The sequence below is a fragment of the Zootoca vivipara genome, chromosome 5 (genome assembly GCF_965207765.1).
Source record: "Zootoca vivipara chromosome 5, rZooViv2.hap1.1, whole genome shotgun sequence".
Classification (NCBI taxonomy): Eukaryota; Metazoa; Chordata; class Lepidosauria; order Squamata; family Lacertidae; genus Zootoca; species Zootoca vivipara.
This window is the reverse complement of record NC_142588.1, coordinates 43,759,764-43,783,594: the sequence shown is the minus strand read 5'-3', so window position 1 is coordinate 43,783,594 and position 23,831 is coordinate 43,759,764. Positions and strand designations below refer to the sequence as shown.

Here is a 23,831-nt window from a genome sequence, read left to right as displayed (position 1 = left end):
GAGGACAATGCCAAAATATTACGAAAGTCAGACTAGATAACTCGTTGCCTTGAGGCAAAAGGGGTAGAGCAGCACAATGCAGGGAGAGAGTGTTTTGTTTTGTTTTGAATCTATATCTAGAGATTGGCCTTGGTTAAAATATGTGCTAGATTACATTTAATGGAGCCCTTGACCTTTCATCTTCATTCAGAGTCATGGTCTGGATTTCAAGAATTTCTAACTAGCCCCCTTTCCATATAAATAGCATTCCTGTTTCCAGTGGCCTGAGCAGTTTCGGCCTGCAGTAGGCCTAGTGTAGCGGCTAAGTGCATGCATACATAATGTTGTTGGCCAGCACTTTACACCAGTGATGGGGAAGCTGTGGCCTTTCAGATGTTGTTGGGCTACAAATATAATCCCATGCAGGCTCACATGCTCCCTTCCAACAACATCAAATAGGCCACAAGTTCCCCATCATATTATTTGATACAGATAACAGTAGCCATCTTGGATAAGTGGTGACTCATCTTCTACTCTTTAATAGCAATCCCTCAACTAATGATAACTTTATCCTGCTAAAGTTAGCCTACTTACATGGCATTCACATCATAAAATGTTAGTTTAGTCATTTGTTGATTAATGTATAGTGGTACCTCAGTTTAAGTACACAATTGGTTCTGGAAGTCTGTACTTAATAATAACAATTTATTATTTATACCCCGCCCATCTGGCCGGGTTCCCCCAGCCACTCTGGGCGGCTTCCAACAAAATATTAAAAAACAGAAATCCATCAAACATTAAAAGCTTCCCTAAACAGGGCTGCCTTGAGATGCCTTCTAAAGGTCTGGTAGGTGTTTTTCTCTTTGACATCTGATGGAAGGGCATTCCACAGGGCGGGTGCCACTACCTAGAAGGCCCTCTGCCTGGTTCCCTGTAACTTGGCTTCTCATAGCGAGGGAACTGCCAGAAGGCCCTCGGTACTGGACCTCAGTGTCCGGGCAGAACGATGGGGGAGGAGACGCTCCTTCAGGTATACTGGACCGAGGCCATTTAGGGCTTTAAAGGTCAGCACCAACACTTTGAACTGTGCTCGGAAACCAATGTAGCTCTTTCAGGACCCGTGTTATGTGGTCTCGGCGGCCGCTCCCAGTCACCAGTCTAGCTGCCGCATTCTGGGTTAGTTGTAGTTTCCGGGTCACCTTCAAAGGTAGCCCCAAGTAGAGCGCATTGCAGTAATCCAAGCGAGAGATAACTAGAGCATGCACCACTCTGACGAGACAGTCCGCGGGCAGGTAGGGTTTCAGCCTGCGTACCAGATGGAGCTGATAAACAGCTGCCCTGGACACAGAATTAACCTGCGCCTCCATGGACAGCTGTGAGTCCAAAATGACTCCCAGGCTGCGCTCCTGGTCTTTCAGGGGCACAGTTACTCCGTTTAGGACCAGGGAGTCCTCCACGCCTGTCCGCCTCCTGTCCCCCACAAACAGTACTTCTGTCTTGTTAGGATTCAATCTCAATCTGTTAGCCACCATCCATCCTCCAACCGCCTCCAGGCACTCACACAAGACCTTCACCGCCTTCAATGGTTCTGATTTGAAAGAGAGGTAGAGCTGGGTATCATCCGCAGCCCAAACCACCTGATGATCTCTCCCAGCGGCTGCATGTAGATGTTAAAAAGCATGGGGGAGAGGACAGAACCCTGAGGCACCCCACAAGTGAGAGCCCAGGGGTCTGAGCACTCATTCCCCCCCCCCCACCACTTTCTGAACACGGCCCAGGAGGAAGGAGCGGAACCACTGCATGACAGTGCCCCCAGCTCCCAAGCCCTCCAGACGGGCTTTTCCTTTTCACTCTCTAATTCCATAGTATTATTAGTAAATATCAAATACTGGTCAGCAGCAAAAGCTAAGGGGATTTGCTGTCAACACTAGTCCCATATGCCATTGTTTGTGTGTATGCATGTGCTTTCATTGAATAGCTCAACAATTTCAGAAACTCAGTAAATAGCTTTGGGAAAGTTCTCATTCTTTTGTAAACATGCATGCATCATAGTAAGGGTTGGGCTGATTCAGACAAGTCAGCATCTACCAAGTCAATTCCAAAATGATTCTGTGCATTAATTACAGTGGCTTCCCACATTCCCTTTCCCTTCTAAATTCTTCATAAATTTCCTGCACTTTCCCAAGTGTTTCTCTACAGAGTGTGTCACAATTTCCCCACCCTTTTTGTTGTAAGCTTCAGCATTCAAAACAGTTCTATTGTTTAGAGCAGGGAGTATCAGATTGCCCCACACCCAGGAAGGAAGACATGAAAAGCCACAGCTTTATTAAATTACCAAACTCAAGGAACTGCAGCAAATAGGATTGGTAAAATCACTCTGTGGAGGTATCACAAGAAGTTCAGACAAAAGGGAGTATACCTCCCAGTTTCCCCTGAGGGTGAACTCACCCTGGCTTTAATCGGCTGATAGGAATAGTAACTGATACGTGCTTTTTTCCCCCATCTGGGCACCCGGAGGTGTGCTGAGGGAGCTGTTGTTAGCTGCATGCCTCCACTGCTGTCCAGTGTCTGGAATCATAAGGGATGCTTCCCTATCCAACCCCCAAGCTGATGAGAGTGATTAGAGGTGGATTAGGAAGTACCCCTCCATATAAATAATATCATACATTGTCATTCACACACAAAAATGATACAAATGATTAGAGGATTGTTCATACCCAAGCTGGAAAAACAAATGCAGTCATTTGACTGAGGTCTCAGGTTTGGGCCATCCATAGGACACCTGAGATTTTTTTGAGCCTGGCCTGAAAATGTATTCAGAAGATAGGCCTTCCTTGTTAGTTAGCTAACTAATCCTTGCTTTCAGCTTCAGATGTTCTTAATGCTTTGCACTGTTTTCTTTGCTCAGTCAATAATACAGACCTTCTGTTCTGAGCATGCATCAATCATAGTGCAAATCCCAGACAAAAATAAACAATGTGTGTGTGTCTTCAAGGTGTAGCTGGAGTTGGGTGGCCATTTGTAGAATCCGAAGCTGCATCTTTCAAGGCTCATTCCTTACAGTAGGCCTTCGTCGCTGTGTCAATCAGCATGCCTTTTGTGGACAGCTTTAGTCTATTTTCATTGCACTGACTGAAAAGAACTTTTGTGTAAGACTTGTCATCCCCCAGCAAACCAAGTTCTGAAGGACTTGTCCAGCAACAAATAGAACCAGTGTATGCTGAAGTTATTATCTGCCTTCATAAAAAGTCTTTTGTTGTGCTCTTAAAGCAACAACTGATTAAACCAATTATTGATTTTGTTTCAGTAACAACAACAGGAGGCCATGGGTGCAAATCACAATCTAATGTCTCATGGAGTTTCTATTTACCCTATATTTTAAAGTTATTCTTATTAATAGGTGCCTGCTACCAGGAATGGATGAGAAATTGGTTTGGCTTGTATTTTAATCCAAACCAGATCCGCATGTTCTGATGCGACACACAAACTGAAACATACTTCTCCCCTGAAATCTGTACTTCTCTGAATTTTGCAATACTGTTCTCCCACCAAAGAATACAAAAAAGGTGTATGTGCCTGAAAATAAAGTATAAGAATCATTCTGTTCAGGAACATTGCTTTCCAAAATGCTTAAATTAGGCAAAATATCATACAAAATAAGTCAGTAGTATAATGAGTCAGTATATCCATTATAAATTCACATTCTGTTCTCTTCTGACCACAAACTTCACTAGTTTATGTTTTATTCTTATTTTCCTATAGTTCTTTTTAAAGCAATGATTATATATATGGTTCATATATATGAACCAAACTGATCCCTCAGAGCAACTTGCTGTATATGGTAAGTCACTCTGAGGGATAATTTTGCCATATGGCTGGACATGAAAATGAGACATAAATAAATAAATTGCATTACCTTGCAAACCTCTTTGACCCATTTTTGGCATGCAAACGAAGATGGTGGGCGCTGACCACACACCCACGTGGAAAAACAGGTGCCCCAGAAAGTGTTTAATTGCCACCGTTAAGCTGTCTTGCAAATCTGCAGCAGTCCTTCAAACTTTAGGGGGGAAACCAATCCAACTTTAAGCTGGTCTCTTTTTTTCTTCTTCTCCTTCTGCAAATACGTCTGAACAATGACTTGAGTGTTCTCTCTGAAATCTCTTAAAAGGTGAGCGAATGGACCACTATAAAGTCCAGAGCTTTTGGTTATGAAGGGCACCTTTCATTTGCCTGAATGGGTAGCCACACAGCACCGCATAACATTTGGTATAGACTTGTGTCATCACACACCAGAAATGAGGTAAGATGTTTATGGATGGAAATGTAAGGAGTGTGGCCCTGCACCCCTGAAATTATGCACAAAGCACTGTTTCTTCACCTGCCTGTCAAAAGCTCAATTAAGGAGGACATTCAGCAAAATTCTTCAGAGGAAAACCTCCAAATCATTTATTTGAGAGCTAATTATGTGAAATGTGTTGACCTCCAATATGTGGTCCAATTAAAAAAAGGGGACGAGGGGCAGCTCTGGAAACTCTGACATTTGCTCATAGTTCACTAGTTTCTCAGGTAGTGGTGAATGCATTTATCAAAGAAATATTAGGACATCTATATAGTTAGAATACCTTGTGCATTGAAAATACATTTAGTACCCGAAATCAATAACACCATACTATATACAGTGGTACCTCGGTTTATGAACACAATTGGTTCTGGAAGTCTGTTCATAAACTGAAGCGTTCATAAACTGAAGCAAACTTTCCCATTGAAAGTAATGGAAAGTGGATTAATCCGTTCCAGACGGTCCGCGGAGTAACCGTTCATAAACTGAAGCGAACTTTTCCATTGAAAGTAATGGAAAGTGGATTAATCCGTTCCAGACGGGTCCGCGAAGTACTTAAACTGAAGCGTTCATAAACTGAAACATGGGTGTAATTGGTTCCGGAAGTCTGTTCATAAACTGAAGCGTTCATAAACTGAAGCGAACTTTCCCATTAAAAGTAATGGAAAGTGAATTAATCTGTTCCAGATGGGTCCGCGGCGTTCATAAACCGAAAATTCATAAACCGAGGTGTTCATAAACCGAGCCACTGTAAAGCTTTCCAACCTGTTAAGATCAGTTCTACAATTCAACACAGCACAGGTCACAGATGATGATGATGATGTTGCAGCAAACATTATAATATTGTGTGTGGGTATAACATATGCATTGCTTTTTATTGTTAAATACTGCATACAATTTTTCTTTATGCCTTAAAAGGCATAAGATTTTGCCATCATCCCGCGATTTCCTAATGAAGATTTTCTGCTTTCTGTTTGCATTTCTAATTGCAGCTGAGATGGGTCTGAATGCCTTTTATATAATTGTTTAAAATATATTAAAATAAACTCGCTCACAATTTTGAGATTATAAGGAATGAAACAAACAAATGCTTCTTCAGTGATCCTGAATATTGTTTCCTAAAATGAGCTGCAGATGAGAAATGGTTGCCACTGTTGTTATTGTTGTTATTATTAGTGTTGTTGTTGCTGCTTTCTGGCTGGATGTTCTTCTGCTATGCAAAAACACAGGGAGGTCTGTAGCTCAGTGGTAGAGCATCTGCCTTGCATGCTGGATGCAAAGGTCCCCTATCTGAAACCCTGGAGAGCCACTTGCAATCAGTGTAAATAATATTGAGCTGAAAGGACTAGTGGTCTGGCTCAGTGTAAAGAAGCTCCCTGTGTTCTTATCATGTCATGACATGGAAAATCTCTCTTTCGCTGCATGAAAAGGCCTAGCCTATTACTGTGCCTTAGAACCAGTATGAATGTGCCCTCATAGTGGAACTTTGATTCAGTCCTGTGAGCTGGGGTGTTATGTCCCCAGGGATGCTTCTGAAAATATTGGCCGAATGCCCTCACAGAATTAGCATTCCAGATTACCTAGCCAAGTTTCCAAAATGGAACTGATGCATTTGGTAAAATTGGGACTAACGGGCCATAGAACACCCCAAAATGGTAACCTGGAAGGATCGCCCTATTTGATTTGCATCTCGAGGTGAGCCTTAACCCTAGGATCAACCCTGAAGGAGTTATCAGCCAGCAACCAGGTTGGCTAATTCAGGATACATACCCAATGCCTATGCCAAATTGATTACAGATTGGTTTTATCTGTAATCAATAAAACTGTGGCCATTTTGATTCTAAGAAGAAGAAGAGTTTGGATTTGATATCCTGCTTTATCACTACCCGAAGGAGTCTCAAAGCAGCTAACAATCTCCTTTCCCCTCCTCCCCCACAACAGACACCCTGTGAGGTAGGTGGGGCTGAGAGACTTCAAAGAAGTGTGACCAGCCGAAGGTCATTCAGCAGCTGCATGTGGAGGAGCGGAGACGCGAACCCGGTTCCCCAGATTACTAGTCTACCGCTCTTAACCACTACACCACACTGGCTCTAAGCCATTTTGCTGCTTCTACATCTTCAGTCACCCCCTCAGTGGCCCCCGGCCTGTTGAGCATGGGCCCGCAAAGATGTGAGTTGCTTATGTTGAAAACAATTGCATTTTCATAGCCTCCTAGGGCAGGGGTCAGCAACCTTTTTGAGCCGTGGGCCGGTCCACCGTCCCTCAGACCATGTGGTGGGCCACACATTATTTTTTGGGGGGGGGGAATGAATGAATTCTTATGCCCCACAAATAACCCAGAGATGCATTTTAAATAAAAGCACACATTCTACTCATGTAAAAACACCAGGCAGGCCCCACAAATAACCCAGAGATGCATTTTAAATAAAAGCACACATTCTAATCATGTAAAAACATGCTGATTCCCGGACTGTCCATGGGCTGGATTGGGAAGGCGATTGGGCCGCATCCGGCCCCCGGGCCTTAGGTTCCCTACCCCTGTCCTAGGGCCTTGAAATCCCTCCAGATAGAAGTTATCTACACTTTTTTGAAAACATAAACAATTGGTTTAAGAAAGTTTCCTTCATCTGTCTTTTATCTTCTGTACTATGAAGGCTGTAATGAGATGCAGAATGGCGTCCTTCCATTTTATAAGCCTAATTAGGTCAAGCAAGCTGGTTCTTGTTTAATGTTCTGGTTGCACACAGAGATAGTGAGTGAGGGAGGGAGAGAAACAGAAAGGCAGGTGGTATAGCAGGCAATGCCAAATGCTACAGGATTGACTTCTCAAAGGCAATGCATCTCTCTTAAAGCAGAACAGAATAAAATTGATATTTCTTACCTCTCTTCTTTACAGCCTGCTCTAGTGAAGAGAAGCCTCACTGTTCAATTGCTGGCAATGCACCTGCCTCTATAACTATAATTTGAAGCATACTTAACATCAGTATGGTTAGGCAGTTGAGAAAAAGGTAAATAATTCAAACTCTTGTTTCTAGCACTAGACCAGGTGGACTGGTATAAAAGCAGCCACAGGAACGTGGAGGAAATCAAAGTGCACTTGGTTCAGACAGATCTCCCAAACTGCAGGAGCTCACAACTGTAGTTCTTTAAAATCCAAGCCCTGTATGATTGAGCTATGCATAAAAATGAGAACATTTTACTGTGTTAGACTCAGACCTCTGGCTAATCTACATCAATACTTCTCAAGCACTATATAAGATATAACAAACAACCATTATTTCTCATCTTTTTTTTTAAAAAAAATAGTTTTATAGTTTTAGTATATCATGTCTATGTTCTCGTTTTTTTTAAAGTACTGCAATGAGTGTTTTTCAAAACCAAAACGCATGCTAGTAGAGAACAAAACACTCTTGCACAATCAAATCTAACCAACATGTTAGCACCCTATAAATGCTCACATATGTCACCAAGCACCAGTAATTGGCGTGGTGTAAATGACTATGTCATAGACATAGTCTGTATGCTTGTATCAACCTGACCAGAGGTAATGGTTATTTTAACTCATTATGAAAGAAAGTAGCAGGTGTACTGGTACGACATAAAGGGGAGTCAGATGCAGATAAACTGGGATCACTAAGCAAGCCAGGGGGAAAGAAATTAAACAAAACTGGAAGCAGCTCAGATTGGGGCACCATGTTGTTAGAGCAGATGTAGAAAGGCATTCCTTCTCAAGTAGAAAACTGGGTGACTCAGGAGGTTTCGGAATCCTGAATGTTCGAAAATTCACTTTGGAAGTATAGTGGTCAAAAATCGTTTGGAAACATAATGTGTGCTTTTTGATTGTATAAGTTGAGTGGGAGAGGTTGTTTGACAGTGTACATGGAATGGTGTACATACCTTGGGTACATACAACGAATTTCATGAAGGAACACACAGCTTTCGTGCCATTTCCTATATCAATGTGAGTTCCATGAAGGAAAATTTAAAATAGCTCTTAAGAGCCCTAGCTCATAATACTGGAATCTGAGGTCATCCAATAAAGCTTGGCAATACAAAAGGAAGTTCTACACACATAGCTATATCTGGCTTAAGTCACTCAGCGAGTTTAGTGGCTGAGCAGGGATTTGAACTCTGGTCTCCCAAGTCCTAGTCCAGCATTCCAACCACTACACCACACTGGCTCTCAGAGGCGGTATGCCTTGGAATACTAGTTGCTGGGGTTCACAAACAGGAGGTTGCTATTGCACTCATGTCCTACCTGTAGGCTTCCCAGGGGGAGCCAGAGTGCCACTGTGAGAACAGAACGCTGGATTAGATAAACCTCTGGTTTAATTCAGCAGAGTTCTTTTTATGTTCTTAGGAGTAGTTCTCAAATTACTACAATTCCATATGTCTCCGAGTTCATATGTGCAAATCCTTTATGTGTCTACTGAAACATAAGTGCTACTGAATTCAATGAGACTTACTTCCAGGTAATAGGACTGTGGCCGATGTGTGCTTTGAAACATGCTAGCATCCTCACAAGTCTTGCAAAGGGCAATGTTGGCCACATCACGCATCTGTAAATGGAAACACTCATTAGAGTCCAGACATACATATTTCACCTTCAAAAAGGGGGCATTTGTATGATTTTATTTTCAAACCACAAAATACACACCTCAGGTTGTTTGGCCCTTGGCAGTGGACAGGACACGTTTTCTCAATGTGTGCATAGGCTACACCTGCACACACTTGGTAGTTGTGGTATTGACACAGATCCTCAAGTTATATTTAAATGCAACCTTTATAGAAGCGTTTGTCTCTGCACTCTTCATTCTGGGCAATTTGTGTTTCTTGCCATTAAATCTCAATATGCATTAAGACATTGTGCTTGGACCTCTACTCTCTTCTCCTACATCTGTCTTAAGACTGGATGAGTTAACTCTCCATTGATCAGAGCTAATTAATAAGACAAGCCTCCCACAAGTTGCCACGAAAAGGAAGTTTTCTTAATTCATACCATTTCTGGTGGAGGCTTTTCCTCTAAACTCCAAAAAAAAAAAAAAACCAACCCCTGCTGCACCTAAGGGCCTCTCATAATCTTTCTCTTCCCTTCACGTCACTTTTCACAGGCTCCTTGTAAAGGAAAGTGGGTGTGAAACATTGGCATAAGGTAGGAGCTGTTCAGACCAGTTAAACATTACAACAATACATGTTGATTAGGCGATATTTTGGCCTCCTCCTTTGCCACATTTTACTTGATGACATCACCCTGCCTCATAACTCCTCCAGCCATGGCCAGTGGAACAGCAGTAAACACCGAATGGCTGTTGTAGAAAATGTCAAAACCACAGTTCCAGGGGGGGAAATAAAAAGGAGAAGGAACAGCCAGTTCTCCATGGGCGTCTTAACGTTCAGGCTCACGTGGAAAAATCCCAAAGAAGTTGGAGCAAATTGCTTCACAACAATGGTTTAGGATCCCATAGTATTTCCATAGTCTGAAGACACTGACGCTTCCTTTTACCAAACACATGTACGTCTGTGATATCAGCCCCTTATAAAAATACCAGACTAGTTAATTAATCCTTATAAAAGCAGAACAGCTACAGCACATGAAAGCCATGATTGGAATAAATACCAATGTGAAGTGTAGAGTTTTGCACTACTATCATGCCTTTTATGATATAAAGAGTCCTTAGTGGGACGTTTCCTGTAAATTGCAGGTTTTGGAGTAAGCTTGGGTTTGGCAAAGGCCAAAACAAGATGCTTACCGCTGGCATAGCCACTCTTTTCTGGACTGAATAACATTATGCTTAAAATGACCAAATAGGTGTTTCACTCTAAGCTAGCACATGATAGTTTCTAATTAGACGAGAAGGGGTGAATGTTGGCCATGATTTCAGCAGTGGATGCATTACTGGGAAGGGAAAAGCTAAATAACATGCAAGCAAGCCCATTGTACATCCAGGCTGCACAGCAACATGGAGGTAAATTCCATTTGTTTTGTAAGGAAGCCTGCTTGGGACTAGGCTGTCAAAGCATTGTATAAATAAACTAATAATGGCAACAATAATTCTAGTTTCTACACTACAGTGCTAGACTACTGAGGTTCATCAGAGTTAGATGAGCAGAAGCTACTTACCAATTCTTTATCTCTCAGCAATTGCTTCTACGTATTATTTATATGAAGCATGTGAAGTTCCGTGTGCATATATGTCTATGCTATCAATGAGCATGTGTGCATTCGCAGGCACACAGATGAAAAGCAATAAATGGGATCAAATCTTCACTCGCAACAAGATTCTTTTTGTGCGGTACTTTGCCAATGTACAGGAGAACATCAAATGAGCTTTTTCAATATTTAGAGAATTGCCTCACCAGGGAAATTCATCTGATGCCTGAATTGTGGTTGTTTTAAGCACCAGGTTAAGACATCTTTATTCTCTTGATATTTTTAAATGAACCCTCTTTATTTAACTGTATGAACCAACCTTTACAAATAGATCTCAGGGCTGTATATGAATGAGTTGAACATTACAAACACATTCTAAATACAAAACAATAATGCAATAAAATGAAGAGGAACAAAACCCCTCAGCCAGTTGAAAATACTACAATCTGGGGCAAGCCAGCCAGATGGGAAGGGTATAAATAATAAAATAATTAGTATAATCTAAAACACCTGGTTATAATCTATAACACACAAATTAGTATAATCTAAAACACCCAGGTGTTGACTGGGTGCTGAAAAAATAGTGTCTGCCTGAGATATTGCTTTTTTTTGGGGGGGGGAGAGCATTCCTTGGTTAGGGTGCCACCACCAAAAGAGACCATCTCTTTTGTGCATACATAAGGCTCCTATTAGGATGTGGGTGGCGCTGTGGTCTAAACCTCTTGGGTTTGCCGATCCGAAGGTTGGCGGTTCGAATCCCTGGGACGGGGTGAGCTCCCGTTGCTTGGTCCCTGCTCCTGCCAACCTAGCAGTTCGAAAGCACGCCCAAAAGTGCTAGTAGATAAATAGGTACCGCTCCGATGGGAAGGTAAACGGCGTTTCCTTGCGCTGCTGTGGTTTCGGTGTTCCGTTGCGCCAGAAGCAGCTTAGTCAAGCTGGCCACATGACCCGGGAAAACTGTCTGCAGACAAATGCCAGCTTCCTCAGCCTGTAAAGCGAGATGAGCGCCGCAACCCCAGAGTCGTCTGTGACTGGACTTAACTGCCGGGGTTCTTTTACCTTTACCTTTAAGGCTCCTATACATGGAGCACAGCAAAGAGTCTCCTTAAATCTTATGGGAAAGGAAGTGATATTTTAAACATTGTAATGAGTCACCCATTCTAATGTGTGTGTTAGGAAACCACCTGCTGCTTGTTGAAACAGCACATGCTCTAGTTCTGGAATTGTTTCAGAAATTCTCCTGATTTACCTAGGAATTCAGGAGGCATGGAAAGCAGGGCAGAGCAAACTAGAGAAATGGTAAAAGAACGGAACAGTGGAAATCCTCTCATCCCCTTGCAATGACACTAGACTTTTTCTCTTATGTGGGAGAATGTTAAAAAATAATGCAGATATATTTACCACCTAATGACTGCAATTTATGGCTGAAGAGGAATACGTTCTCTTTATTATTCAGTCATCGGATTTACGAAGTGAGTTTGCTCTGAGTAACCACAGCTATCCCAGTGGAAGCATCGAGTTGAATAGCAATTAAAGCATCCCGTTGCCAGGTGTCAGGCTGGGTCTTGCAAACGTTTATGTCACAATATGCTAACAGGATTAAAGTCGACGGTACGGAAGCAACTGGAGGTTTGCCTTGTGCTGCACTTACTGTCTCGTGTTATCTTTGGTGTCTCATGCTTAAAAACCTAATACACAGCTACACACAGTGGCGAAATGTAATACCTTAAATCTCTGCCTTGTTCATCTGTTTGGCAACAGAGCCCGGAGTTATTGTTTCCAGAAATGGCAGAAGCAAAATGCGAAATGCTCCCGGTGCCAAAGTAAACGGATGAGTATTGGCTGGCGATTAACATCCCCTCCCTGCTATGCCAATTGTTAACACATACCAATTAATTCTTTCTAACAAGCAATTTCTTTTCACGGAACCATCACTCACTGAACTTGGACAGCCCTCTCTGTAGATTTAAGTTACTGCAAAACTGCCCCCATGCACTCTTTTGAATTCATATCAACCCCACACCGCACCCCATTCCATGCCATGCCATCAATGCTGAACATCTCATGAGACACAGCAGAATCCAAACCTGCTTTGAAGTCTTCTCTTCCTTCTATGAAGCCCTTTGCCCCCACTTGGGAGGTATACAGGCACTCTGTACATGTTCAAACCCTCCCTCTCCTCTTTATTATTGTTTCATACGTCCCAGGTCTGAAGGCAGAACCCTGGATTAAATTGAGCCCTGCAAGGTGATAACAATAGGTTTTTTAAAACAACAACCAAAAAACCCTCCAGTCCCCTCATTGAATTAAAGGTTTCCATGTTACAATGGCTTTTTACGCGGTTGATCCTGAATCTTCTTGATACTTCCATGAAACACCACAACCTATTGCTAACCTGAAGGCCTGCCATTTCAACACTGGTAAAGCAGAAGGAAATGTTAATTAATTGCCTTTATAGCCCAAGGAGCCCAAAGTGATGGGCCTAGTCCTCCCTCTCCCCACAACAACCCTGTGAGGCAGGTTTGGCTCAGAGGCACTGACTGGCCACCCAGTGAGCTTTGTGGCCAAGTGGGTATTTGAATTTGAACCTTGGTCTCCCAGTTCCTAGTCTGACAATCTGATCGCTATGCCATACTGGCTCTCTTAAGATGAAGGTGATTGACCAGCTCTAGAAGAAAATGGGATGTTCTGCTGCTGTACAAACCCATTGGTACATCACTGTCATGGGGAACCACCCCTGCAAAAGAAAGAAAGAAAGGTGCTATTTGTATCTGCCTTCATCTGTACACAGGTGGGCTTAAATGTGAGTTTAATCAGTTTTTTTTTAACATGGAAAACTAGTTTGTAGAATCATAGAATTGTAGGGCTGGAAGGGACCCCAAGGGTCATCTACTCTAACCCCCTGCTATGGAGGAATCACAGCTAAGTGAAAAAAGCCCATTGAAACATTGGGGGAGATGATAGTCTGAAGCAGGGTTGAGTGCTTAAAAAGAAATAGCACACAAAGTGCATGGAATGCACGCTAAACTGCTGTGTGTGAAACACATCCTAAATCCGAACCCTATCAAATAAACACAAGTATAATACGCAGCAAAAAGCTTAGCAATTAGCGCTGGGTCCTGAGCTGAGATTGTTGCAGGAATGCCTGGGAAAGATCTGTTGTTGTTTTAAAGTTATTATATTTATGCAGCACAGTGAGTACACACAGCCTGAGCAGAAATAACAGCTCGCTGCCCCAAGAGCTTAGAATCAAAGGTTTGTCAGTGCAGAGCAACTCTAGCTAGAGTAGACTTTACACTGAACGGATGCTGACAGTTCAATTTTGTGAGATCCGAGGCCCACCGTAGCTTTATAATCTTGCCAATAAAGCAGCGGTTGTTATTTGGAGGGACTAAATGGCCCATAGCAGCCTTTAATATGTTTCTTTTCTTTTCTTTATTCCTCTAGGAGAGAGTCCAGAAATGTGAGGGCTTATGTTATGAACCAAACACATTACTTTTGGAAATGTATCACCATAATCTAGCCTTAGGGATTAAGATTTGTTACTGAGGAATAGTCAGTAGGAAGTAGGAGGTTTCTCCTCATATGCCATTGCAAGACCCCTTGGCCCTCTTGGGGAGAAAGAGAGAAAATTCTATTTCCCTAATGCCTTCAGACCTCTGGAAAATCCATCAATGCCAGTTGGACACAGGTTTCCACCCCACCCCACCCCCCCACCCCAAGCTAGCAGTGGAACAGATGCCTCCAACACTACTTCAGAATGGGCATTTTAAAAAATAATGATTTTCATGCATAACCAATGTAGACTACATTTGAGGCACTGACTCAAGAGGCGAAAGCTGCTGTATCCCATTACTCATATCCAGAGCCGCCAGGACTTCATATGTACGAAGAATTATAGACTTGCAGATTCATCTTGACTTTTCCTGAAGAGAAAATATAATAAACTAGTACAGTGGGTGAGGCAGGTTAATCGCGCGCACACACAAGATCTCAGAAGAATGACGAAGCTGTGCGTCTTGTTCCAGTTTTGATGGATTTCTTCCAGTGATCAATTCAATTTGAGGAAACAACGTTTTAGGAGTCTGTGGGCTATGCTGGGAATTTGACTCTCTGCAGTAACTCTTGTAAACTTGTTTGTAAAGATCGCACGGAATTTATTTGGTTTAGAACAAGGAACATGGCCATTTTATTCTCCTTTCTCAAACAATCAAGAGCTTCTAGTTTGGAGCAGCAGGTTTGGGGCAAAGCTGTTCATCTTTTTTGTTGCTGTTGCTGTACCACACTGCTGACCTAGCAGTTTGTTTTCTTTCTGGGCTGGGGCTGGCAAGACAGCCCTTCTGTCTAGAGCAGTTATTAAAAAAGAAAACCCTGTGTATTTGTGCTGGCTGCTTCTTTAATCTTCCTGTAGTCATGAAACTCTCGACATATATTACTGCCTGCAGTTCAGTTCGGTGTTATAATATATACACAGTGGGTTTTTTTTTCTTAAAAAAAGTTTAGGGGTACTCTCATTTTTCTACTCATATTGAAATACTGCCCCTCAATGAAGCCAAACTTAGATTCACAAAATGTTTAGGGGTAGGTGTACCCCTGCACCCCTCCCCAGAAAAAGCACTATATATATTTTCTTTTTTAAATTCCCTTTTTGCTAAAGCTGGACACATTGAATACCTGAGCACTGGGATGCAAATATGCAACCAAAGTCTGTATTTCCTCATAGACAATCTTCCACGGTTAGCCTGCCAGTAGTATGTGAGGTCAGTGGTGAACATGGGCACGGTAACAGATGTGAGCCTTGCCTTTGTACAGTGGGCTTCATTGCAGCCATGTAAAGGTCTGAGTTTTCTGCACAAAGGTAATCTAGGCGTGTGTGGACAAGGCCAGTGAGGGCCATGGCCTGGTCAGAATCTCAGGGGTCTGGTAGAGAGGCTTGGAGTGCTACACTAGCATCCCCTGCGTTCTTTAGCTACTTATAATGCCAAGGCCAACTCTTGCTCTTGTGTGGATAGCGCACTTCCTTCCACTCACCAAACCTGGTACTACCCCTTCTCTTGCCCTGGAAAACAAGATTGGCTGGGAGTTCTAAGTCCTGCTCCCTGCCTTGGAGACCTTTTTCCAACTGGCCTGAGAGGGCAGGGCCCTGACTGACTCCAACTGCAAAAGCTGATGCTGCTGAACAGGTACTTGGGCTGGGGTGTTTTTAAGGAGGTTTTTTGGGGGGGGGTGTTGATGTCATTTATTTGTACCGGTATCTTTATTTTTAGATCTTATAATGACTTATGTGGAAACTGTTCAATTATGACTGTGTACTTCTTGATGTGTTTTATTGTTTATGACTACTTTTGTTATGTTTGTAATTATGTAGTCTTTTCATGTTGTAAGCTGCCTTGAGCATAGTTTTAAACTATGGAAAGGCAGCATGCAAATTAAATGAGGATAGGAAGACACCTACCCGAGATACCTTGCAATTTTAGAAATCTGTCACATACTGAAGGATGCGCGCCAGCAGTGGGAAGAAATCAACCTCACATTTTGTTTTTTGTTGGGTAAGATTAGGCTGAACTTTATTAAATCTAGTTTTACATCATGTACTTTAAAATATCCCCTCAAGCACACACTCCTCTTTTCTCTAGTAAAATATATCCGGAAAAAGTATTTATTCCTCATGAATGGTTCCTATTTAGTTCAAGTTCCTTCCTTCCTCTTGAGGTTATTAAACTGGTTGGTTTATTAATTCATTATTAGATGTCACTATTCTTTAATTATAACATGGTTTATGTCTCTGAAGTCTCCTCCCCCTGGAAAAATGGCCAGTCTATTAGACGAGCCCCATAGATCATTCTGACAGGGTTAGAGACTGAGCCTCTCAAAAGGGCATACAGTGTTAGCAAGCAGTGGCTGTTGATATGCCCTAACTCACAGCTGCTATTTTCCAGCTGCTGTGCTATACATGAAAAAATATTTAAAACGGCAACGTTGTTTGCTCAAAAACACAACTCTCTGTGTATTTTCCTTCATTCGACAAATGTGTTAAATATCATACAGGTTAAGCATTCCATTTAAGAGACATATGGCAAATAAAGGCACCTTACCAAGTCTCACAGAATATAAACACCTTCTGGAGATAATGAATAAATATTCATTGCACGCAACAAGAACATATTAACCTTTTGGGCCTCAGATATTTGCTTTGCTCATGCAAAGTCAACTCTTCTTTTCGAGACAGTCTTTAACTCGATCGTTTCTCAGAACCACTGAAGGAACACAGAGGACTTGAAGTGCTCAAATATCACATGGAGGAGGGGGAAAAAACAAGTTTCTGCACTATCTTATTGTAATTGCCAATTTAGTTTTAATGAAATGTCAAATGCATATTATCTGCTGCCACTGCCAGCTGTTTCAGATTTTTTAGAAAACGAAAATGGTGGTCCGGAGGAATTTGCCAAAGATTTCATAGCTGGCTTATTTCCGTTGGATCCATCTGCTAGATAGTCCTTTCAAAGGGAAATCTCCATTATCCATTGCTGGCTTGAAATATGCTTTTTCTGGGATGTTATGGGGTGAGAGACATGTGAACTTATTAACATTATGAACATGATACTTATAGGCTGTAGCTTACTGTGCTTTATATTGGATTAGGTAAGCCATACTCTTGCTGCTGTATCAGCTCTGAGCCTCTGACCCATAAGGAAAATCTTTGTGGCCTTTTAGACGAAAGTACTTTCCTTCAGCAAGCACTTCAGGCAACAAAGGCAGAGCCTGACACAACATCCCCAAACCTTTGAACCAGTGTATTTTCCTGGTTCTCGGCTATGGTTGGTTGCTGGACTCACTTCACTTGTTGTAATTACCTGAGGCCAAGCTCTAGATCTCCTTGCATCCAGTCCCAACACTGTATCTGTGACGCCTCCTGCAGGGCTCTAGGTTCTGGATTGCATCTCACTTACTCAGCAGAGCTGGTACATAGATTGATTTGCCTCACGAATACAAATCGGACCATTAGCTTTTGTTCTTTTACAGATCTATGGTGATGTGGCCGGAAGAAGGGTGTGGAGGATCACAAACAGGAAGAGAAGCCGAGCACTCCATTGCCTCTCGAGACAGATGGATGCCAACAACTGGGGTTGGTGGGAGTTGAACAACATCTGGAGAACCACAGGTCTTTCCCCTTCCCATTTCAGAGTACCACAATCATCTACATGTGCTAAGAGTTTATCCTGGTGTCCCGCTCATCCATTCCTAGTTCCCTTGCCTCCTTTTTTCTCCATCCATTTTTATACAGATTTGTGAAGGCCCCACTGTTAAGCACATGTGTTCTCTAAACTGCACTACATTTCAGCAATCATAGTAATGGAAATTTCCCTCCTTTTTGTCCCAGCAATGCCTCTTCCATTTTGCTGAACAGGTCAAATAAACATGTGTCTCTTGAAATCAGGGTTTCATAAACACATCCGGCGCTGCCTGACTGGAGACACCTTTCCTCTTGTTCCAAGGTATTTATACAATTTACAGCAAGCTGTCTTGGAAGGTTGACTGACGCTCTCCAGCATAGCCAGGAGCATCTGCAAACTCTGCATATTAAATTAAGAAATTCTCCCCCCCCCATCCTCACAAGTTCTTACAGGAGAACAATTTCACCCCTCAGCATTTTGCCTCTGGCGCAGTACAAGGTTAAACTTTATTTTCATTCTTCCTGACTTGGTGCCACTTGAAACAACAGCAAAACAGTTAAAGGAACATTCTGTGCCCTGTTACTTATCTATTTGTCTTAATGTGCCATTAGCATGGTTCACTCTGTTAATTTAGTTTAAGGCTCAAATGTCTATACAAATATTATAGAGTTGCACTGCTGTTTTTTTATAAACAACCGTGCCATATCTTACGGCCTCTTGAGCAAATATTAGGTTAAATCCCCATGATTGATTACCAGACATAAGCATGCCAGCTGATATTATTTTATTGCCCAGAAGATTAGGACACTTTATATTTTTTTTGAATATTTTAAATAATATTTTATATTATGTCCTATATCTTGCACCCATTTGATCATAACTGATTTGACCTCCTTGTCTTTCGTTTCCCATTCTAGCAGAATACTGTATGCTTTCTTCAGTAGTTTCACGTCTTCTTCTATAACCTCCTTTTGAAATCTAGAAATTGTATAGCTTAAACCCTTTTTAAATCCTCCTTAAACATCTCATTTAATTGTCTGTAATGCAACCAACTCTGAAAATGAGCCTTAATTTCTTCATAGTCTTTTAATTTCCATTTTCTGTCTTGGTCTTTCAATAGATCTCTATATGTAGGCCACTTTCCCTTTTTGCCAAGCGTTTTGAGTAACAAAGCTTCTATTGGTGATAGCAACCAATGTGTTTTTTGTTCTATTAAATCCTTATACCTTTCCCACACTCTCATTAATGATTTCCTAATTATATGGTTATAAAATCCTTTATGTACTTTCCCTTTCCCATACCATAAGTATGCATGCCATCCATATCTATTGTCATGTCCTTCCAAATCTAATGCTTCTTCCTTTTCCAGTTTTATCCAGTCCCTAATCCAAACCAAACATGCAGCCTTGTAATATAATTTAAGGTCTCGGAAGGCGAAGCCTCCTCTTTCTTTTGTATCTGTCAGTATCTTATGTTTAATCCTTGGCCTCCCCACCCCCCCGCCCACAGACAAATTTGGAAATATCCTTTTGCCATCTTTTGAGGCAATCATCCTTGACCATTACTGGGACTGTCTGAAAAAGCATTTTAGGCAGCACATTCATCTTTATCACCGCAATTCTTCCAAATAGGGAAAGGTTCACTCTATTCCATATTTCTAGATTCCTTTTTATCTCACACCATACTTTTTCATAATTGTCTTTATACACATTTATATTTCTTGTTGTTAACCACATCCCTAAATATTTTACTTTTTTATGAATTTCCATCTCAGTGCTTTGCACCAAATCTTTTTTCTCCTCTTCTTTTAGATTTGTAACTAATAATTTAGTTTTATTTCTATTTAATTTAAATCCTGCTACTTCCCCAAATTCTTGAATTTTTTCTATCACCTTAGGGAGAGAATTTTTCGGATCTTGTACCGTAATTACTAAATCATCAGCAAAGGCTTTCAAGGACACTTTATATTTTTAAAGTGTTTTAATTTTTTTTAAAAAAAGAACATTCACCCACCCACACAAAAAATGACCTTTTTTGGTGCCTTGAATGTGGTGTTGTAAAGGCATTATGCATCATATGAAGCACTTTATTATTACCTCATGTATTCCAAGGCTAATCATTAAAGGCAACTTAGATGCCTCTAAGGCCTGCATCTTAGTTGGCCTAATGATAGCACTGGCTCCTGGCTGAGGGGAGAATTGAACCCTGAACAATACTCTAACCACTGCACTACACTGGTTCCATATTTCTTTCCTGAAGGCTCCAAACTGTACAGACAATAAAGAAGCAGAAGATACTTTGAGATTTAAAAATTTTTTGACAAGGGTCACACTGTACAGAAAAAATGTTCTATGACACATAAAGATGAAACTGCAGAATTACAAGAAACCACAGCTAATACAGGTGTCTTTTACAGTGAGTAAAGAGCTTGTTGGACGCCCATCGTGTGTATGTGTAGTGTACCAGCCTCATAGTGAGTGGGATGCACTGGGAATCATTCAAAGGTTTGGAAATGAGCAATTAGTCATTTCATGACAGAGGAGACAGGAAACCTAGACAAAGTAGTTATTAAAAGGGATCCATTTTTATGTTCAGGCAGGTTCCTACAGGAATCAGGTTGAAGCAGAATTCCAAATTATGAAAGCACCACTCTCAGCTGTATAGGATATAGTGGGTTTTTGTTTTGAGAAGCTAATTAGTTTTTATTATTTTTATTATAATAACAGTCTATTTATATCCCGTCTACCTATAGGCACATTCATTGTGCTCCAAATTAGTATTAGTTGCTGGGAATTAAATCTTGATAGACAACTATAGGCAGAGCTAGATGTCCATGCCAAAAACACTCGATTCTATGATGAGGAAAAGCAAATTCTGCTGCAATGGTATTATGTAAATACTGGGGGGGGGAATGCATGCTCATTAATGTATTATAAGGGCAATATTTGCTTTTTGGGGTTTGGGTAGAGTTTTAATTTATTTTTATAGAAAATTTATTCAGGAAAGGGGGGTAATCCTCAAAAGGAGAAAAAAACACAAAGGGAAAAGAAAGGGAAAAGAAACCCTTCAGCTCAAATTAATGATACAATAAGCAATGGATGGAGACATATGCCGGCAGAACAGGGGGGGGGGCAATCATTACACACTAGGAACCCAGACATGGGCACCTGAAAACTACTTGAGTTTGAGATTGCAGGTCCCCCTTTGCAGTCATGAGTAGATACTTGATTTTTCTTTTAAGAAATAAAACAAATACATCTTTTGTTTCACTTTTTAAAAATAAAATGGATATAGACTTAAATTCTTATAGTTAAACTGTAGGATTAACGTCCACAAGATGTAGTGACAGCCACCAACCTAGATACCGTAGGTTTTTAAGAGGATTAGATAAAGGAGGGTATTTAAGAGGATATATGTGGAGGATAAGGCTATCAATGACTACTAGCCATGATGGCTATGTTCTATCTCAGGAGCAGGGAACTGGATGCAGCCAACAAGCCCAGATCCTTGCCCACCCATCAAAGTTACCCCCCCATGGGGCAACTTTGATGGGTGGGTGGAGCTGCGTACCCGTTGATAACCTAATGTCATTATCATGAGGGTTTGTTTTCAGTGCTGGTCAGCTAATGGCACACAGAGTGAGCCCCTTTAAAGGAGTGCCATCAGCACCAATCAGCTGATTGCTGCTGACTCTGCATCTTGCTGATGGCACAACTCTGATTCTCAAAAAGTGTGGCAAAGCTAGTTGTGGTTGTGTGGATTTTTGTGGCTGTCATTTTGTTGTGTGGATTTGTGGCTGTCATTTTGTGTGTCTTGTGTGGATTTTTGTGGCTGTCATTTTGTGTGTGTGTCCCCCCCCCCCCCCCCGATATGTCGATATTCTTGAAATATGCTGAGATACCACAAACACAGTGGTACCTCGGGTTACGAAGGCTCGGGGTTACAAACGCTTGGGGTTAGCAAACTTTGCTAACCTGGAAGTAGTTACCTTGGGTTGCGAACTTTGCCCCAGGATGAGAATGGAAATTGCGCAGCGGCGGCAGCAGGGGGCCCCCTTAGTGAAAGTGCACCTCAGGTTAAGAACGGTTTGGGGTTAAGAAGGGAATTAAGTTCGTAACCTGAGGTATATGTGCTAGTACTGAGGCAAATGAGTAATTGGAGATGTTTTGTGGACAGATATCACTGGTCCACATTCTGGAGCAAGAAACATTTTCCATTTTTGAGGTGTTTGTAGTTCTGTGTAACAGAACTTCTACACCACAGGAGGGCTTTTTGTATTTTAAAGGATGATCATTTATTAGAAACTCTGACTAGCTCATAAACTACTCAAAGAAGGGACTCTGGGGCTTTGCTCATTAAAAAACGTGCTGACACTGTTGGTCACTTTGTTCTGGGAAGTTTTATGCTGCAGTCGGAGTAAGCATTCCATGCATGGTTTGCAAAGAAAAATGGCCAATTGATGAAGTCAGGTGCCAGTCAGAGACTGAGGTGAAGAGAGTGAGACCTCGGCATGGGAGAAAGACCTATTTTACCCATTAAAATGACTTAGTGCGTTGTCAACAGTGGAAGTGATGCTATTCCAGTTGAGTCCCCAGAGCCATCATCTGGCTGCGGCACTCTGAGAATGCAGGAGGACTATGGGCAGTTACAAACACACCTTACTTTCCTTAGGAGGCAACAGTGGTATTAAAGCACAGTTTAAACATTTACATCTTTAAAATGCAAAAGCACACAATCAATTTTCTCTTTGTTCCCCCCTTCCCCCCGCCATAAATCTGCTCTATTTGTCCCCATTCTCCAATATGTAGAATCTTATTTAGTGTACACATTATATTTGTTAGCCTAATATCTTGTCTGGTGTGCTAGTTTTCCACGTGCAGGTTCTTCTTCCTCTCCTCCTCCAACCCATTGCAGTCTGCAGTGCTATTGCATGAACTCTTGTTATTTGTAATATCTAAGCCTCGGTGGGCATTAATCTCAGGGTAGCCACCCAACCATTTTATCCATTTGAAGGGTTGCCTGGGCAGAGCCTGGCTTGTCTAGGGCCACTCAGACATCCTTTTCATTGCACATTCATGATTATTTGCGCTCATGATGCTATAGAGTGCTCAGATGCAATCCCGTTTAGACCTGCAAAGGTTTTAGGGCAGTCACACTGCTTCATTTCCAATCAGTGAAGTTAAGCTATGAAATTGCTACCAGAGGATATAGCAAAGGTCACAAACTTGGTTGGACAAATTAATGGAGAGTAACTCTTGTCAGTGGCTATAATAGCTCAGTACAGGTATGCTCTGAATACCAGTTACTGTGAATTACAGAGGTTATCCTTCATTTAACCACCAAGGCAGATTTAACAACAAAGCAAAACTTGATGGGGTTTCTGTAGAGAGCAATTCTTGACTGTATTGCAAATCTGGGTCATCCCTTGCCCCAACTGATACTGAAATGGTAACACGGAAACAATTCCTGAACCAAAACACAGTTACATAAGAACAGCAAGTGCCTATTATTGTATTTGTTCTTTGTGCTCTGAGGACAGTTGTAAAAGTTGCACATGCAACTGCTAGCCATCTGCAACACCCACCAGAGATTGCAGATTGGACTCAGCAGTAATGTTTTCAGTATTATAAAAGATAATAAAGCTATAAAGAGGCAGAGGCAGCTGCTGGGATTCTCTGCTTTCCAGGTGTTGTTTATAGGCAGGCAAACAGGCACCTTTCAGAATACTATGCTTTAAGGTCACTCTGACTGCAGGCAGTTGTCAGAGATTAAAGGTGAGCTGAGTGCAGATGAATGAGAACAACATGTTTGCCATATGTGCCTGAGGAGCTTTGGCATGTTTTTTTGTTCTAAGCATTCCTGTGCAAAGCCACAGTTTACCATATTAGATGGTAAAGAATGCAGTATATCATTTGCAGTGCAATTCTATGCATGCCCACTCAGAAGTAAATTTTGGCTCCTTTAATTGGGCTTTCTCATAACAACAATGTAAGGAGAGCCCTGCTGGATGTGACCAAATGACCATCCAATCTAGCATTCCCCCCCCATCCTTTTCTCGGGGCTTACAAGGGCTTAAGATCCGCCAGTCTCTGCTCAGCCAGCTGAAACCCAGCTGAGCCAGGGTGGTGGACTCAGGGCCAGCTCTAGGTAGACCCCCGGTGGTGCGGTGCACCAGGGCACCGGG

General features: G+C 41.8%; 1 long non-coding RNA gene across 1 annotated transcript; it reads right to left on the bottom strand.

Moving 5' to 3' along the window:
• Positions 1-1,311: 1,311 nt before the first annotated feature.
• On the bottom strand, positions 1,312-11,990 carry LOC118096100 (uncharacterized). Its single transcript, XR_015950219.1, has 3 exons — positions 11,877-11,990; positions 8,788-8,880; positions 1,312-7,277 (listed from the first exon to the last, which is right to left on the bottom strand). It is a non-coding gene; the product is annotated as an uncharacterized LOC118096100 (long non-coding RNA).
• Positions 11,991-23,831: the final 11,841 nt, after the last annotated feature.